Source organism: Balaenoptera borealis, assembly GCF_965194805.1.
Source record: "Balaenoptera borealis genome assembly, chromosome: 7".
NCBI classification, from domain to species: domain Eukaryota; kingdom Metazoa; phylum Chordata; class Mammalia; order Artiodactyla; family Balaenopteridae; genus Balaenoptera; species Balaenoptera borealis.
This window is the reverse complement of record NC_138864.1, coordinates 96,119,443-96,140,115: the sequence shown is the minus strand read 5'-3', so window position 1 is coordinate 96,140,115 and position 20,673 is coordinate 96,119,443. Positions and strand designations below refer to the sequence as shown.

General features: G+C 32.9%; 1 protein-coding gene across 6 annotated transcripts in view; it reads left to right on the top strand.

Moving 5' to 3' along the window:
* Nucleotides 1-20,673, top strand: part of TFEC (transcription factor EC) — a 686,635-nt gene that overhangs the window by 555,756 nt on the left and 110,206 nt on the right. The window contains exon 1 of one of the 6 annotated variants that reach the window (XM_082400104.1): nucleotides 15,358-18,975. The exons of the other annotated variants lie outside the window; for them this stretch is intronic. The gene's annotated coding sequence lies outside the window, so the exon portion shown is untranslated. Of the gene's footprint in view, nucleotides 1-15,357; nucleotides 18,976-20,673 lie in introns of those variants that run through there. 6 annotated transcript variants of the gene reach the window in all.

Below are 20,673 nucleotides of genomic sequence, written 5' to 3'. Positions count from 1 at the left end.
ATCTGGTTTTGATTCAAGGTAATACTGACCTCATAGAATAAGTGAGAAAGGATTCCCACCTTTTCAGTTGTCTAGAAAAGTTTGTGTAGAATTGAAATTATTTATCCATAAAAGTTTGGTAGAATTCATCAGTGAAGCTATCTGATTTTGGAGTTTTCTTTTTGGTAAGAATGTTAACTTCATATTCTATTTTTTTTAGATAGACGTAGGCTATTCAGGTTATCCGTTTCTTCTTGAAGTCTTGTTTGTGCCTTTTAACAAATTTGCCCATTTAATTTTTTAAAAAGTTTTGAGGGTTTTTTGGAATAGAGTTATTTGTAATATACATTGATCATCTTTTCAAGTAGCTGTAGTATCTGTAGTGATATCATCTCTTTCATTCCTTATTGAGTGATTTGTGTTTTCTCTTTTTTACTCTCTTTTTGGATCAGTATGGCTAGAGTTTTATCACTTTTATTGATTTTCTCAAGGAACAGCTTTTGATTTCATTGATTTCTTTATTTTTTATTTTATCAATTTTCACCCTGATCTTTATTATTTCCTTTCTTTTTTTACTTAATTTGTAATTTGTTTCGTTTTTCTAGTTTCTTAAGGTAGAAGCTGAGGTTTGATATGAGACCTTTCTTCTTTTTAAATATAATCATTTAGTGCTAAAGATGCATCCTCAAGTACTGCTTCATTAGTACTTCACCCATTTATTTAGCTCACATAGTTTTGTTTTTATTTTTATTCAGTTCAAAATAGTTTCTAACATCCCTTTTGATTTCTTTTCTGATCATGAGTTATTTAGAAGCATATTACTTTGTTCCAGATATTTGGAGATTTTCCATAAATCTTTCTGTTTTGATTTCCAATTTAATTACACTATGCAGAGAACCATACTTTGTATGACATGATTTCTGTTGTATTTATTCATATTTATTTATTGCCCATCATATGTTATCTAGGTAGATTTTCCATGTGAATGTAAAAATAGCGTGTATTTGTTGTTGCTGGGTGGAATGTTCTGTAAATATCAATTAGGACAAGTTGGTTGATAATCCAACACCTTGCTCACATCTTCTGTATTCTTACTGATTTACCACCTTCTATCTGTTATTAAAAGAAGGTTATTAAAATTTCTAACTAAAATTGTAAAATTTTTTATTTCTCATTGTAGTTCCATCAGTTTTTGCTTCATATATTTTGAAGCTTTGTTATTAGGTGCATAATTGTTTTAAATCATTATATTGGTTTAAATGAATTGACAGTTTCATTATTATAAAATTACCTTCTTTATCCCTGCTAATATTCATTGCTGAATAACCTACTTTAACTGATATTAATACAGTCACTCCAACTTTCTTTTGATTAGTGTTAGTAAGGGTATAGCTTTTTCCACCCTTTCACTTTAAAACTATTTCTTACTGTATATTTAAAGGACATTTCTTGTAGGAAGCATATAGTTGGGTCTTGCTTTTTTAAAAAAAATACAATCCTACAATCTTTGCCTTTTAATTAGGGTAATAAGACATTCAATGTGATTAGTAATTTGAGTGGCTTAAAACTATTATTATTTGTTTTCTATTTTTTCCATCTATTCCTTGTTCTCCTTTCCTCTTTTTCTGCCTCATTTTGGATTAGTCAAATTAAACAAATACTGCTTATGATTGCACTTTATCTCTTTCGTTGGCTTATTCTCTATAACTCTTTATTTATTTCAACGACTACTTTAGGGTTTATAGCTATGTCTTTGACTTCACACAGTTTTCCCTCAAGTGATATGACTCTTTATGTATAGTGAAGAACCTCACAATAGTATACTTCCATTTCTTTTCTCCCAACTTTTGTGTTATTTTTTGTTAATTTTATTTTTATGTTATAAACCTCACACTGCATTATTAATAATTTTGTTTAAATAGTCAATTATACTTTAGAGAGATTTAAATAATAAGAAAAAATCATAAATATGTACCCATAAATCACTATTTCTAGTCCTCTTCTTTCTTTAACATTTCTGATAGTATGGGTCTGCTGGTGTTGAATGCTTTCAGATTTTGTATGTCTGGAAAAGTATTTCACCTTCATTTTCAAAAGATGTTTTTGTTGAGTTTAGAAATCTAGGTTTACCATTTTTATCTTTCAGCACCTTAATGATGCTGTTTCACTATCTTCAGTGACAGAAATCTGCTGTCATCCTTATCTTTGTTCCTCTGTACATAACATGTTTTCTCTGGCTACTTTTAAGATTTTTGTCTTTATCACTGGCTTTGAAAAATTTAGTAATGGTATGCCATGATGTTTAGGGATTGGAGTTATTTAATTGAGCTTCTTGGGTTTATATGGGTTTATAGTTTTTACCATATTTGAAGAGTTTTGGGCTATCATTTCATCCAATTTTTTTTTTTTTTTTCTGTTCTCTCTCTCTTTCCTAACTCTGGGAACTACAATTACACATATTTTAGGCTACAGGAAGTTGTCCCATAGCTAGCTGGTACTATGATTTTTCAAAGAAAAAATCAACATTTTATGTACATTTAAGACCTCTTTAAATATTTTCAATATTAATTTTATAAAATATTTATTACAAATATTTTTGCAGTATATAATCCATGTATGTTTCATATGTTACTTATATATTTTTCAGGAAAAGCCCATAGTATGAAAACATTAAAAGACTCCTAGTAGATTGTAAAATCACTACTTAAGTAATATCAGAAAATATTTGTATATTTAATTTATTTTGAATTTAGATTTCTATTCTTCTTTTACACACATGTTTTACTATCTTTCTTGATCTTGATTTTGTCTACATCATTCAAAAAGAATTTAAATTAAAGATGAGATAGTGTGAAATAGCACTGGAAAAAGCAAAAAAAAAAAAAAAAAAACCCCACAAAAAACACATTTAAATGACAGAGATTACTATAGCATTGATTGCAAACTGTGGGGCCTATTGCTTTTAAAAGCATAACTTCAAGCACAATGCTAAATTGTTTTAAATATAACTATGGAATTACTGAGAGGAATCTTTTCCCATTTATGTCAAAGATGAAAGATAATTTGTGATGATGCATAGCTATTTTCCTGTCATCATAATTGAACTTATTCTCTAAACTGTGTTAACAACAGGGATGATCAGGGAGCCTACCCACTGATATCTTACTACACATATAACTAGTGATAAAAATTTTAGGTCACAGTTTATGCTTTCAAAATGCTTTTGCTTTCATAAAATGCCATGTGCATTTATATATTCATATGAATATCATGTTTAAGAACATGAAATGCATTTACTCTAGTTTAGCAAACTAGGAGTATAATTTTTGACTCAATAAGATTTATTCATTACTTTATTTGCTTAAATTAATACTAGCAATAAAGATATGTTATCAAGTTTAGGAACTAAATCTGTGAGTTGGAAAAATCTGAATTCAGATGCTGGCTCCATTAGTAAGGTTGCCAGATAAAATATAGGGTGCCCAGGTCTACATTTGAGTTTCAGGTGAACAACATGTTATTATTTGGTATGTATATGTCCCATACAATATTTGGACATACTCAAAGAAAATTTATTTTTCTTATCTGAAATTAAAGTATATCTGTGCATCTTATATTTTTATTTACTAAATCTGGCAACCCTATCCATCAGTCACCATTTTAATGGCAATCCCCTTATTCCCTCAACATTTTAGCCCCTGGATCTATGTCATTCTCCCTTCAAATTGTTCTGTCTTGGTGATTTCAATTTTTCTGCAGATAATGTCTCCAGTACTTTGGTCTCTTACTTCCTTAACCTCTTTTCCTCCAGTGATCTTTCTCTATTATGTTAACCCCCCTTTTACGTTAATTATTATATTCTAGACCTCATCATTCCAAATATATACACTTCCCTCATAATCTTTTTTTTTTTTTAATTTATTTTTATTTTTTGGCTGTGTTGGGTCTTTGTTTCTGTGCAAGGGCTTTCTCTAGTTGCGGCGAGCGGGGGCCACTCTTCTTTGCGGTGCGCGGGCCTCTCACTGTCGCGGCCTCTCTTGTTGCGGAGCACAGGCTCCAGACGCGCAGGCTCAGTAGTTGTGGCTCACGGGCCCAGTTGCTCCGCAGCATGTGGGATCTTCCCAGACCAGGGCTCGAACCCGTGTCCCCTGCATTGGCAGGCAGATTCTCAACCACTGCGCCACCAGGGAAGCCCCCTCATAATCTTTAATTCCAAGAATTCCACTCTCCAGCTAACACTTCTGATTTTTTTATTGTACATCATTGAAAATCCACAGCTGTAGTATTTGTTCTTTTTTACTCCACTGGAACCTACAGTCCACTGTTCCTTCTACCATTTCATTCTTCACGTTCTTAATTCACTCCTTATTTGATAGATTCCACAGTTGTTCATGGCAGTTTGGAATTATTATTATATGGAGCCAGACTATCTGGAATTAAAGGACTTAAATCCTGCCTTCACCATTTACTATCTATAACTTTCAACAATTTACTTAGTCATTCTGCCTCAGTTTACTCATCTATAAAATGGCAATACTAATAGTTAAACATGCCACATAAGGCTATTGTGAAGAATAAATAATTTATGTAATGTGTTTTGAACAGTTCCCTCCTGGTACAAAGTTTGCACTATAAATTTAGCTTTTGTTATCATTATCATCATTAACATTATTACCATTGGCAACGTCAAAATGCCCTAATTCACACTCTCAAATCCTTTGTCCATCTCTTCCTTCACTTTTCTTGTCTGGCAAAACCTAAATCCTATTCAAATCCAACTGTACTCTGTACATGAACATAGGAAGTAGAGGGAAAAATCGCAAAGCAAACAGGCTGTCTGGTTTCACTTTAAATTAATAATTGTGAACTTCAAATTGTCCCTTACTGCTCCCCAGAAATCCAATTACATGTCCAAGATTCATTCCATCTCTGTTTCGCATGTCTCCTTTCTCACCAACCTTGAATGCCTCTCCTCATTCTTACATTGTACTTCACTGAGGAATTGTGAACCATCAGAAAAGAACTTCCAAAAACTCACAGCCATGTTTCCCAGCCTCTTGGAGTCTGTCCACCCTTTGGCTTCCCTCCTTTCACTCTGAATGGACTCTCCGTGCCCCTACCTTGACCAGTCCCCCCATTTGTACACTGCATCTCCTCCCCTCCTGGATGTTTGCATTTGGATGTATGTCTAATAGACACCTCAAAGTTAACACATCCAAAACCACACTGCTAAATTTTCCAGCAGATTATCTCATCTCAGGAAATGACAGCTCCAGCCTTACAATTCCTTAGGACAAAGCACTTGGCTCCTCCCTTCCTCTCACACCTCACATCCTTTGCATGAGGCTCTGAAGAGCACCTGATGTACCCAAAAGTTATTTTATCCAATCTTTAGTTTTATAATTTGGAAAAGTAGGTGAAACAAATAGTATCATCTATCAAAATTTTGGGAGAGAATTAAACCAATAATGCCTGGAAAGTGCTGACCGCTGTGTCTGGTGTATAGTAAATATTCAGTAAGTGTTTGTAGCTATTTTTACTATTATTCATACTGCTCCTTTTTCTGTTTCTCCTCCTCCAGACTATGCTAATGTAGGTAAATATACAAACACATGCAACTGAATATAAAATGCTATGGGCTTAAACGTCATTAGATGTGTATTAATACAAAATATACTATTTGCCCCAGTTTTGTAGAAAAGTAATTCCTTTTGGACTGCTTATATGAGTTTAGTTTGAGATACCCAAAGAATCTCATCATTTAGTAATGATGTTGTATAATGTAAAAATTCAACTTGAGCGAGGCTTCCTGAGCTTGAATTTTGCCTCTAGTATGACTTTGGTCACTTACTTGAACTCTATGCCTCAGTTTTCTCATCTGTAGTATGGGGATTATAATAGTACCTCCTCATAGGATTGTTCCACTGTTTTTCATATTTGTGCAGTTTTAGTGTGGTTACTGAGATATTATAAGTGCTTTATAAGTGTTCACCACTTTTGTTTCTATTTTGTTTTCGTTTCTAAGAAGAGGTCTTCTTCATAAGCTTCCAAGGCATGAATTCAAAGGATTGTATTCTAGCTCATTTCTCTTGCAGGTATTATGGTCTATGTATATGAGTATAGTTTTTCACAACTTCAGAAATGTAAAGTACAGTGTGATTTTGCCCCAGATGCTTTGCCGTTTTTTTTTTTTTTTTAAAGGATACCTTTAATTTATTTATTTATTTTTGGCTGTGTTGGGTCTTCGTTACTGTGCGAGGGCTTTCTCTAGTTGTGGCAAGCGGGGGCCACTCTTCATCGCGGTGCGCGGGCCTCTCACTATCGCGGCCTCTTGCTGAGGAGCACAGGCTCCAGACGCGCAGGCTCAGTAATTGTGGCTCACGGGCCTAGTTACTCCGCGGCATGTAGGATCTTCCCAGACCAGGGCTCGAACCCATGTCCCCTGCATTAGCAGGCAGATTCTCGACCACTGAGCCACCAGGGAAGCCCTGCCGTGGGTTTTTTATTTATTTATTTATTTTTTTGACATACATGTTTCTGAAACAAAAATGGATGACTTTGGCTGCATTTAAATTATGGGGAGTATAATCAATACCAAATGTCTGTCAATTTCATTCATTCCACAGAGAGCTATTAAACACTAATTGTGCACAAAGTTTTGTAGTGGGGTACAATGGTGATTAAACTGAAAAAGCTTTTGCCCTCTTTGAATTTATGGTATGAAACAAGGAAAAGATATTTTTCACATAAATAACTATAAGCCTATTTCTTTTCTTTTTTATAGTCGTGTTGGATTAAGGATCTGGCCAACTTTGTAGCATCACATGGTGCCAATTTTTAGGCAGCACTGCAACAACACTGGGGTTCTTTGGATCCGGGGTGCTAGTTTGCTCAGGTTTTGCCCACGCAATTCCTTACCTAACTGGAAAAATTGAATTTGGTCTCCCTTCCACTGAAGTAGACAGTGCTGCTCAGTGTAAACAAATTTGGAAAAGAGAAACTTCTTCACGGATGCTGCTTGTCCCAATCAACTATTTTAGATCTTACACAGGCAGGTTCCAGGTAGAACTACAGATCATACCTCAGAGCCTGAGACTGGGAAGCTGTCAGTTGCCTGGAATCAGCAGGTGTAGGCAGTCAAAATACTGAAGAAGAGAATAACATTCAGCATCTGGCTCTTTACCAGGAACCAGTGATTCATTTTATTACCTAACATTTAGACCCTTAAATATGCTTCCCAAGTAGTTGCTCAAAAAAACCGAGAAAACTAACACTAAAGGATTTGAAGGACATTTTGCTGATACAGTAGCCAGAGGAAAATAAGCTTACGTTCTAATAAGATTTTATAACAAAGTAAGTGTAGGTCAGTTTATCTATTCTTGGTAACTATAACACTGTGAAAGGAAAAAATATTCTAAATAATTTAAATTTTATGTTCAGAGCATGTAATAAATCTCTTGTTTTGAATATAAAGAACTACACGATTAGTACTAATTAAAAGCAAATGCCTATTCTCGTTAAATAGATGTTGTACAAATACCTTAAAATATCAGTTAGAAGACAGTAACATTATCATACTGCATGATATCCGATAAGACTTGTTCTGACCATGATGGAGAATATGCGTAGAAGGACTTTAGAATACTTAATGAATCCTACTCCTGTCTTCTTGGGGGCAAGTCACTTCTTTGTTTAATGTTCAGAGGCCCAAGTTTACAACTTCTGAGTAAAATTTAACATCGTTCACATTGGAAGACTTAGATTCTAATTCTGCCATAAATTTAAATGATATACTTTTAGAGATTGTAGATTACCTTTTTATTTTTGAGAAAATAACTAAGCATTATTTGGCAGCTGAGGGTCCCGAAATTGGATACTAGTGGTTTTGTAGTTCACATTCACAGGAAGGCCACATTTAGCACCCAGAAGAGTTTTCTTTCATAGTGTCACGATTCCCACCCATATATTCTACTTCATTAATCAAAGAATTCAGTAACGTTTAGTTCATTTTGAGCCCCGCGTAGACTGAATATGCATAAGAAGTTGACCTTGGATTTGTCAGGGTATGAGTGAACCCACTGGTGACCTTTCATGACATTTTTTAGGTAAAGCATCTCAAATAGTCATACTCTGTTAAATACTAAAACATGCATTTTCATATGGGTTTCCTTTCCTTTTTGTTCTTAACTATTATTTGCAGGTAAAACTTTATACTGTTTTTGATACTTTTTCTTTGAAAAATAAGAAATGGTTTATTTTTAACACATTTTGATAAATGTAAATAGAAATCTCAAATTTAATCATAGTTTGTTCAGCATGATTTGCTAGGTGAGAGCCCCTTATTTTTACTTAAACCCTTACATATTGATAATATGACAGTTTTAACAATTCATGTTTTAGCTCACCATCTTCTCGTAGGAATTTGATGAAGGATTTTTAAATGACTATTTCCATTCATAAGCTTATTCCCCTTTGTATAACCTTCACTTATAGTGCATATAGTTTTCAAAAACTTTGGTCCTCTGTTTGTAGAGTGTGAGATATCTATTATTAATGAAATATTGGTGGATTTTTTTTTCTGAATTGTCTTGAGAGAATAATGTTCTCTTACTCACAAGAAAGTCCTTCAGAATGAGGTATTCTAACAAAAAAATCATTATATCCACATATGTTCATAAGATACACTATTAAATTTAGTAGTCCCATCACATGTAAGCTTCAGATATTGTTGCTTTAATGCATTCCCTCACTACTTTGATAAAAGCCTTAAGATGTTGCCACTAGTTCTTTGATGATTTCCTCTGATGTTACAGTACCTTTCTTTTTTTTCTCCAAAAAATCTGTTTTGCATAAACATGAGAAGTCAAGGCAGTTTGAGTTAACCAGTAAAAAGATTCAAGTTTTTTCAACAAAAGTACATATATTTGTGATCACATATTATAGCCCTCTCTCTCAATGTAAGGGAAGTTTATTTTCTATTTCTGGAAAATTTGAGCCTTTAGGTTTAAGAGAAGCCCAAATATGTTATTCAAATTTATAATTTTGAGCTTTATTCAGCTACTTCCATGTTGAATTAATGAGATTTATTAATGGAATTTAGAAGGAGAAGAGGCATATTGACCTAGATATTGACTTATTCATTTTTCCCCATCATCCCTGCCTGAATCCTGAATGAGTCCTGCATTCTGTTGGATTCAGGCATGGATAATTTTCTTTTTAATGTTTAGTTCTAGCTTCCAAATCTTTTTGTGGCAATTTCTTTTAATAAAAAGCCATTCTGGATTACTTATTACATCCATAATTAGGTTTAATATTCCTATAAGGATGAAATATTAACAAATTAATAACAAACTTAAGTTTGTCCATTTTAACTACAAAGTTCTTGTTTCAACTAGACTATAGTTAATAATATGGTGTTACATACTTGAAATTTGCTGAGAGTAGAAAAGTGTTCTCAGCATTTAAAAAAAGAGTTAACTAAGTGAGGTGATAGATATGTTAATTATTTTGATCATGGTGATCATTCCACAATGTATATGTATATCATACTTCTTTTAAAGCCAAGCATGTTCTTCTGTGACTCTATTCTAGAAAAGAATGCCATTCTACCAACTGTCAGTGGCACCTGTGGGTTTGCATTCATCTCATTGTGCTAAAATGTCATTTTTCACTTTGCTACCTATATTCTGTGACTTGATAGTATAGACATCTAAAATCTAACTATTGCATCTGATACTTTTACCTGTATTTCCTTTTCTTTAAAATGAAGCTTACTAGGCACCACTTTCACTATTGTTTTTCCCATGTCACACTTGTTGTTTTTCTCTAATAACTGATCTGTAGCTTTATATCAGCTTGCCAGCAGAAGGTGAAGAGTTGTAGGTCTATATATGGTGTGAGAGATGCATCTTTTGCCCCTTGTTTCAGGAACTGGCTGATTGTGAAGCTCTGCCATATTTTTGTGCGTGTGCATGTGCGTGTGTGTGTGTGTGTGTGTGTGTGTGTGTGTGTTCTTTGTTTCAGAGCTGTCATCCAACACAGGGAGCATAGAACCTCTGAAATCCCTGGGTTTTTCAAAACTCAGCTCTGCCTGCTTTGAGTTGAAACCAGAAAATGAAGTATAGTTTTCTACATGATTAGCAAGATCCATGCACATGAGAAAAGAATCACTTCTGAGCACACTATTACTTGTTATAGATTTTCAGATATACCAGCATGGCCACTGCCACTTACGAGCTCTCTTTTTCTCTTATTTAACATAGGAAGTTTTCAACTGGTTGAATTTTCCAGTAGTCTAACTTTATAATTTCTGGAAGTATGTTACCTTTTAAAAAACTTTTAAATCACTGCATTTCATGTTCAAGTGAAAGCACCTAGCACAGCTCCTGGCACATGACACACATGCCCCAAGTTACTTGAATCTAGAACTGATATCTGAACAGAGTTGTGCTTATATTTTGTAATACTTGGCCGACCTTCTCTAGCAGTTTAGTTGGATATGTATACATATATATTTTTTTCTACTTTTCCCTCATTAGTTGATAGCAAAATGAAAGGAAGCATTACCATATGGGAAATGCAATAAATACAAATGTTATATTGAAAGATAAGGCAATTCACATAGCTTACACCCAGTGTAATTAGTATGTTTACATGCTAGTCTAGATACACCCAGTTATTTATGTTTCAAGAAATATTTCAGTATATTTGACAGATCCTTCTCATTTCAGTGTCACAACAGGAGATAGATACTCAAGTTATGATACTCAAGTTACATTAACTAAGTATCCTGGGAAATTAAGTCTTAACATTCCCTTGAGGGAAACCTCTACCTAAAAAGAATGTGTTCCATTTTAAATTTCCTAAGCCATGGCAGTATATTTAATTTATCCTAACATTTGAACTCTGACAAAATGAAAGTGAATAATCCAATGTTAATTCTTTAATATCTGGCATAAGAATCACAATTCCTACAAATGCAAGAACCATGCATGGATTCTGGCGAATCTGGGTTAACCCATATCAGATAAGTCCCAAATGGCAAAGGTGGGGATGGGAATGTGATTTAGAAAGTGTAGGATGGTTTTCATTGGCCATGATGTTAGTGGCTCTGTGTCATGAATATGTGGCTGCACGTTTGTGCTTGCCAGGTTTGATGTCATTAACCCAGGAACTCAAAGCTGACCATCACGACACTGTGCAATTTAAGCATTACAATAGATTCCTAATATGGGGAAAGAAAATAAATAAAAATGGAGTACTTAAAATGCAATTGTAAAACAAAAATAATATTAGAATATCAGGTCTTTCTATTTGTAATTTCTATTTTATGTGCCTTGTAAAAATTGAAATGAAAAGATATTTCCAAAGCTGATTTGTGAATTTAGTTTGGCCTCTCTCTTCTGAGCCCAAATGAGGTGAAAAATCTTATTAATAGAAAATATTAATGCTCTTTCTCTCTTTCTCTCTCTGTATGTACATGTCTTCCTCAACTTACGATTGGGTTACGTCCCAATAAGCCCATTGTATGTTGAAAATATCATAAGTTGAAAATGTATTTAATACACCTAACTTACCAGACATCATAGTCTAGCCTAGCCTACCTTAAATGTGCTCAGAACACTTACATTAGCCTATAGTTAGGCAAGCTCACCTAACTCAAAACCTATTTTATAATAAAGTGTTGAATATCTCATGTTATTTATTGAATACTGCACTGAAAGTGAAAAACAGAATGGTTGAGAGTGTATCTATTGTTTATCCTTGTGATCATGTGGCTGACTGGGCTCTGCTGCTCACTGATGCTGCCAGCATGGGGAGAGAGCATCTTACCGCATATGGCTAGCCCAGGAAAAGATCCAAATTCAAAATTTGATGCATGATTTCTGCTGAATTCGTATTGCTTTTGCACCATTGTAAAGTCGAAAAATCATAAGTTGAACCATTATAAGTTGGGGACCATCTGTATACTTTTTTTTAAAAATTAGGGAATAAGAACAGATCATGTTGGCTAATTCCTAAAACATTATCAATTAAACAAAGACTATTCCTGCCAGTGCCATCATTTTCCTGGCATTTGTTGACACCTTTATTGAAGTCCTATGAGCCTCATTTTCCTTTGTTTTATTCCCACATCATCATGCACCTGCTAACCAAAGTGAATTTAAATACCACTGGCATTTCTTGTCACCAAGAGTATGAATTATCCCCAGGAGAACATTTATACCTTGCTTTATTCTACTCTCTTTGTATAGGTCACACCTAGACTTTGTAGATTATTGCATATTACTTCCTATCTTACTTGAGGAACAAGACAATCTTACTCCCCTCTTCCCCCTTCTATTTCTTCTTATTTTACTTTGTCAGAGTGTAGTTTTATCATAGTTAAAAATGTCAACCAAAAATTATAGATTAAAACAAGAAGTATACTTTGATGATTCTTTGGTGTGCATGGGCATTTTTTTAAACCTCTAAAGGAATTTTAAAAACCCTCAAAATGGAAATAGGAAACACATTTCTACACTTATTCTTTCTCTATCTCTGATCTTATTACCTTTCCAGATTCTATTCCTTTAAAAATTATTATACTCTTATAATTATTATAGTTTCCTCAGGGAAACTTCATGTTTGCTTATAGCGAACTATGAATTTGTGAAGTGTCTCATATTTTTATACTTCTTTGAAAGATGGCAATTCCCTCCTTGGGATTCCGGAAAGCATTTTTGGCATAGATCATAAGAACAAAAATAATAATACTGATAAACACACATATACTCATACAGAGAGTTTTTCTTTTATTTTAGTTTTTATCTCCTCAAATCATGGTAATCAAAATTATCATCTTCATCTCTCTGTCAATCTACTCCCTCCCTTATTCCTGTACCTACTCTCTCTTCCTATTTGTATTTATAATGAGTTTCAGAATAAAGTTCATAGCTTATTATTGCATGGACTGAATTTGTTTCTTAGGTGACAATACAGATGAACTAAACTTTACTAAAGAGTGATTCCCTTGGGAAAAGTTGATAAGTTAAAGGCTATTAGGAGAGTTTTATAGTCATTGATCCTAATGACAAACATCTCAGTTCTCTCAACATATGGAAGGATTATGCAGGTTAATTTCCTTTGAAGTAGACATGGTCATTGACAGCTTTGGCCAATGAATGACAAACAGAAGTGACAAGTGTCACTTCCTACAGAAGCTTTAAGCACCTGCATATGGTTCATTGCATCCTGTTTGCCTGCCTCAGTGGTGTTGAAAACATATATGGAGATGGAGCCTCCATTATCCTGGGTTCTTGAGTAACTGTGTGGAACAGACCCTCCCTCCCCCCACCCCCCCGCAATCCACACTGGACTTACAGAGTATAAAATAACGTTTTGTTTTTAACACTCTGTATTTTTTGAAGGTTTTTTATTACCACAGCATATCCTGTCCTCCCCTGTCTAGCAGAGAACAACTGTACAATTTTGGCAGACTGCAAAAGAATTATCATTTTCCCAATCTCTAGGGAGCTGCAGTGTCAATCATGGGAGATGCCTTCTCATTTGGAACTTCCTAATATTACAAAGGAAGAAGCTTTATACTTTTACTTATTTTACGGATAATAAATACATCGTGTTGTCTGAGTATAGGTTAGATGGTAGCCTCCATGGAATATTTCTGATTTCTGGAATTTTATATATAATTTTCCCTTCCCAATTTTAAATATACTGTCTTTACCTTAAGGATTTATTACCTTCCAAATGCAAATGCTTTGGGGAAGGAGAATATTTTAAGTCTTATTAGGCATTTATACCTTGGCGAATAAAGTACATAATGAATTAATTAGAGAGTTTCCTAAAAATAGTTTTAGATAGTGGCAAAGTGGGGAGATGATAAGGGATCATGGCACCTGTCTGGCAAAAGGGAAAATGACATAGAGATTGCATGTTAAAGACAAATTTTGCCTAGTTCATAATTTTTAGAAGAGCCGATTCTTTGTTTAATTCTCTGGTGTATGCCAAGATTAAACATAAGCTCTAGAGAATTCTTAAAGCCCTTGGCATCATAGAAGAATTAAATTATATTAATGCCTTAAAGGTTTCTAGAGACTTCGTGCTCTTCAAAACTGATTTGTTGGGGACAGAAAAACTTGCAAAAGTCATTTGATTCTCCATTTCTCATGGAGCAATGTTAAGTCATGCACTTCTGCTGACACTGTGGATTGATGAGTTGATGTTTGTGAAGTTCACTGAAGTAGATGAGAGCATTTTAGAACTGAAAAAGTACTACTATTGCAATTGTATATTTATACTGATTTTACACGTGTTCCACAGCTCTCATGCCTAGTACACTTCTTGTTAAGGACATAATAACTTTGATGGAATAAAACTTAAATGCAATTTTAAAAGATACATCGAAAGTTTGCAAATACTACACTTGCTAATGTGCTAGTGAAATAGTAGAAATCTAGATAAGTTTCAGTGTTAGTATTTTAGTGGGATGAACTCCTATATGTTTGATGGTCTGTAATTCTTAAATTATATTGGAATTTAAGATCAGATTTGATATTTAGTGTTTATCTTAAAGTGCTATTCAGGCAAAGTGTAGAGTAATCACATACAAACAAGGAACTTCACTTTCTAACTTATGCACTTCTGGTAATGAAATCAGACTTTTGAATAATCAATGTGAATTATTTGCCAAATGACTTAATGATAATATTAATCTCTCTGTAAAAGGATAATTTCTATCCCTGAGGGACATATAAACTCCAGTTCTATATACTCACATCTGTTTTTGTTTGTTTTCTATGGTAATATTGATTCTGGACTTTTTCTGCAAACTTCTTAGGAGAGTTATATCTTTTCCTTGAATTTAGCTTTTGAAAAGAGAAGTTAGATTTCTTCAGTGTTTATCAGGTTGGAAGTTTTTAAAAAATTAATGATTATCTTAAACTAGGCTACTTGTTGGTAAGAAAAAAGGCATACTTATGGGCATAATGACCCTCAACATCCCAGGTATATATGTATAAAATCAATTGCCATTAAAAGGATTCTTTGCCAATAATCTTTTATCTTTGAGACGTCTATGAAAGCAGTCTGAAGTTACAATGAATGCATTGTTTTTCTTTTTTGAAGAGCTGGTATGCAATCTTCTTGTCTCCTTTCTACTTACTTGTAGGAATGTTTTTTGAGTCCATTTCCAGAAGTGCATTAGCTGCCATTTGGCAAACAGAAAATGTTTTCTTCTATAATCTGTTAATATGTTTTTAACTTAAACATTATTTATCATAGACATTATCTATTACTGATTGTTACCTTAGTGCCCCCAAATATGTTTGACTTTAGAAACCAAGCAGCCTCTACTTTTGTGGCATTTCTCATCTTAATATCCCAGTCCTTCACAAAATCAGATGTAAGAAAACAATCCATTTATTCCTTACATCATTTTTGTTTGCTATTTCATATATTAATCTATTAAATTACTGTTTCTCTGCCTTTAGCTAACTTAAACCGTAGGTAATTTATCTTCCAAATTCTATTAGATTTTAATCTCCTTGAGGGTAAGGATCACAACAGCTTGTCTTTGTATCCTACTGCCTGATACATGGTAGACATTCAGTAGAAGCTGATTAATGAATAATAGATAGATAGATAAAGTATTGGTTTTGATGGAGAAGCTACTGTGAAGAATATAAGGCTTAGTATTTAATATACATGTCTATTGTGTGACAGGACTAATTATAAGTACTTGGAGCATATGCTGTCCATGTTCTGTCTATACTTCCATATACCACTTACCATCTCAGTGAATGACAGCTTGTCTTTCAATTGCCTGCAATGGAAGTTTTGTCAGAAGGCTGCCCTCAGCAGAACAGATTCCACTTTGCCCAGCTGCAACTTGGGCAGGATATGCTTGGGAGTTAATGTTCCCTTGGAGGCAGCCTGAAGCCAGTGACTGATGGATTTTAGGGGGTCTAAATATCCCAGGTCCTTTGCTCCCTGCCTGGAATAAATCTAAGCATTTTACATAATTTCCAGTGTCATGAAACTAAGAATTACCAATACAAAGAAGAAAAAGTTATGGTCCAATCCAGCAATAAGTACATCTTTAGGTAAGAAGACAAACAATCAAAACTTTATAATACAGTGTAACGATTACCTACATATTATATGATTTAAAGCTAAGGAATAAAAGCATTTTCCCAGGTTTTTTTAGTCATTAAAAAGTATTTCTTTTCTTAGAGAGATTTTAATCTGTATGTGGTCAAATACATTAGACTTTCTTGATATTTTTCTCTACTTTATGAATTACAAAATAGTCACATTTTGGGGGGTGATTTTTAAAATTTTATATTTGCATCTTTAAGATTTTGAAATTGAATTTTTGGTACAGTAGAAGTATGGGTCTCTGTCTACTTCTCTCTTCCTCTCTTCCTCTCTCCCAACAAATTGTTAGCTATTTGCCCTTAAAGTATTTATTGAGAAATATATCTATTTCCTACTGATGTGAAATACAACCTTCAACATATACTAAATTTCTAAAAATGCATGTTTGAGTTTTCTGTCTACTGTATGCCAGCAGTAAGCTGTTTTAATTAGTGTAGTTTTACAGTATGTCCAGTATCTCATTAGTCAAGTCCTTCTTCACTATTTTTTTTCAAAATATTTTGGCTATGTTTTTCATTTATTCTTCTTAGTAAATAATAATAGAAACACCAATAGACTGTAACTAGAATTTTGATGGATATTATATTGAATTTACAAATTTATTTGGGATTAAAATATACTGACATTAATACTTATAGTAGAAAGATATGTAAAGTTCCGTTTGTTCACACACACAAGAGCATTTAATTCTTATCTTTCAAGAAAAGCCTATAGACAGGTGGTCAGACACAATCTAGACTTTGAAAAAGGGAGAGTCTTGCATCAGGACATTCTAAGCAGAAGGAAGGAAGGATGTTTATGATGAAGCTTAAAATCCAGACTTAGATTTGGTTATGAGGACTTTTATATGCTATTCTAGAGTAATGGGAATCAGTTTAGGCAGTAGGAAGCTTCTGATGGTTACAAGTAAGGAGAATAAAATTATCAAATCTGTGATTTAGAAAAACAACGCTCTAATCACGTGGCTGTTTCCTCTGACAACCAGCTCTCATCCGGAAACTATTTTGGGGCCTATGAAGTCACCTCTTCAACATAAACTCATGTACTAGTTGAAATGGGCTTATATGATTAACAAAAGATGCTCTACTCACCCCTATTAAGAACTGTGAACCAGGAACCAAGGATGAAGACCAAATGTTTATTTCTTATTATATCACAGCATCACACAAAGTAGTATACTACCTTTAAATGTTTTGGTGTACAAACAATTTTTAAAATCAAAACTATATTTTGATACAAATTACAAACATGTTTATTATATAAAATATAGAAGCTATAGGTAAACAAAACTTTTAAAATATCTTAAGTGCTCCTCTAGACCACCATTAAGATATAAGCACTGTTAACACATTAGTGCCTTTTGCTTCAGGTATGTGTATCCATGTGTGCATTTCCAACTTTTCAAAAACCAAAATGTATGCCCTTATAATAATAGAGCTTCAAAACTTACCTTCTTAATCACACAAATGTGTTTTAAATTATAATTCTATCTGAAGTAGTTTCTAATATGAGTTAAAATCCCACATGTTTCTCTTTCTTAACAATATTTCTTATTAATCTTGTTTTTTTTATTTCTAAAATTAGCTTAAATCAACCACCTTTGCTCTAAATTAAGTACTCACTCCTTCCCATCACCTTAGGAGATTTAAATGTGTGATAACATCATAAGAAAATGTAAGGTGACTCAAAAATTAGTTATTGATAATGAGAGAACTTTTAAAATTTTTACTTAATAGTTTTGCAGTTCTTCAGAGAAGACACAAAGTGCTGAGACATATTCACATAAACGTCACTCCTTGACAAACATCAGTGTCAATTTAATTGCATGATTTTATAAAACACAAAGAGAGGAAATTGAATGTAACCTTTGCATGAAACTTTAGTAATTATGTTATATGTAATGATGTAACTGTTATAAAATAAATGCACATTTTCACAGCACAAATTATTGTGTGGGAACAAAGTTGTATCTTTAGATTTTTACTTTCATGCAGGTGACTAATATATAAAATGAGACCTCTTTAGATGTTTCATTTATAAAGGCAGTGAGTGAGTAACCAGTACTCATGTCCCTTAAAAATATGTCACACTGGGATATGAAAAATAAAAATAATAATAAAAATTAGAAATCTTGTAAGTTGAAATATATATCTTCCAACTACATGGGAAAATAAAATATTCCTGGACAAGATGAAAATTATCCTGGAATTTGAGAGCAAAATCATATGTAAGGAAAATGTGATTATATGAAATATGGGAAATTTAATGGCCTAAAGCAAAAACTCAAAATCTGTTAACACTCTTAACAAAACTGCAATTCTTAAAAACTGAAAATCGGTGCAGGTCAGCTTTTTGAAGAAACGTTAAGTGTGAGACTTGACATGTCGCAATAAATGTGGGATCTTAGTCCATTTTGATAACAACCATTTACTGCTTGTGTTTATTCTGGGAAGAAATGTTGATTATGGGGCAATAATGGGATCAACTAGAGCTTTTACTGTGGTCACATTACTGTGGAGTACTTTTGTTGGAGTGCTATTTCTCAAATTGGTAGCATATTTCACATAAAGAAAGGAAGTCCCCCTACGTGAAACTGCTGTGTCATTTCTTCTTCCTTAACTGAAATTCCAACCAAGGTTCAGGAAATGCCCTAATGAGCCACTTCTCTTTTCTCTTTCCTCAACTAAGTGGATTCCAACCAGCCCAAACTATTCATTATTCATGATCAGGGCGTTTACTTTGGTTGTCTCCTTTGGCATGGTGCTTATGTTATGGGAAGAGGGATTATAATTTGGTGCTGTTTGTAAAGGTGATAACACTGATAGAATCCAGTCATTGCTGGTAGGTAACTAAACTGGCAAGTTAATTTTCTGTACTTTAAACTGTGAAAGACAAGTCTAATCAATACCTATTTTACTTTGATATGTGTGGCTTGCTGATAATTATAGATTCATCTTGCATGATCACTGGATATCAGGATATTAGAGTAGTTGAGCTATGATTTGCTGTAATTTGGGTAAAATATATTTAAAACTCAATCTATTAATGTCTTATTTTAATCAAGATGTAGAAATCACTGTTTTATTTCATGATAACCAAAGGAATTTCTTCTTCCAGTTTAATATTCCTGGGTATTTACTAAATTGGAACATGATTTAACATTTTATTGCATCTTTTATGTTATTTTATGAGTAAATGTTAATTTCTGTTTACATTTTAGCAATATATATTTTATTGGCTTTTAAAGGTAAGAAAATATGTGTACTATTCATAGCAGAAATAACACCAGATAGTATTTTAGTATATGTTATTTTTCCAGCATTAAAAGTTATTCTGTTTTTTTTATGGAGATTTGAATCTGAAAAATTTGTGTAGGAGATGTCAAATATCCCAAAGCAATAACTTTTTATTATAATAGTTTTCAATTAGTTTATTAGTAATAGTTTTCAACTGTAATAATTAGCAGAGTTGTAGTAGGGACTGGAAGATTATATATATATTTGTTTATATATATATGTATATAAAAACACATATATTTTATATATATTTGTTTATATGAATTATAATCCCATGCTTTCAGTATCATCTTCAAATGTTTCATTGGGAATACACATTTTGAGAAGAAAATAAACCTGAGGTAATCTTTAATTCATTTTGGGTAGCTTTTTAGTAACTTATTTACTAGAAACTTCATTTAAAGTTAAGAGAATTTAAAATAACCTTCACAGTTCTTCCTTGTTCAGAGACTGTGTCAACAAAGCAAAGTGAAACAGAATATAGAGTTCATTATCAAGATTATTCAGACAATTCTGCTTCACTTCTATTTTAGATGAATCTGAGCGTAGCTTTACACTTTCAAGTAACTTTTGAATTAATACTAAATCTTTTACTTTTTTTGGTGGAAGCTACCTTAAATAGGCCAAACTTTGTAATCTCCATTTTGAGAATAAAAACTCTTCTTAGCTATAAAACAAATGGAATAGAGATAATTTTCATGTTGTCTATTTCTTTGGTTTATCATTATTTTTAAAAAAATTTCTATTTCATTACAAAGCAGTAGAATAGTTCAATGTATGAGTAATTTTATTGAACTGGAAGTCGGAGCTGATGTCAAAAATGAAACAAACTGAAAAAAGTTCCTTAAAAATCAGCTTAATTTTAATGACTGTGGCACAAGTGTTTATTATAAGTTTTAGATAGCCAAAATAATTATGAGGTATTTAAATCGGATGGAAATGTCTAGCATTAGTGACATTTTCAGAAATTGTGGTAATTAACACAGTGAAAGTGGAAAATAATTTTGAAAATAGTGGTTTGAATAGTTAGAAAGGAGAAATAAGGAAAGGAGAAACTGAAAGAAATAAAATATTCTTACATGATAGTTTCAAATAAACTGGTGAAATATGATTCAAAGGAATAATGATGGATACTGATAAAGTAATAAACATACAAGTGGATGTATAATCATCAATTCTTTATTAATCAATTATAAATAAAATTCAATTTTATTTTTGTACAAATCAATGTACAAAATGAAAT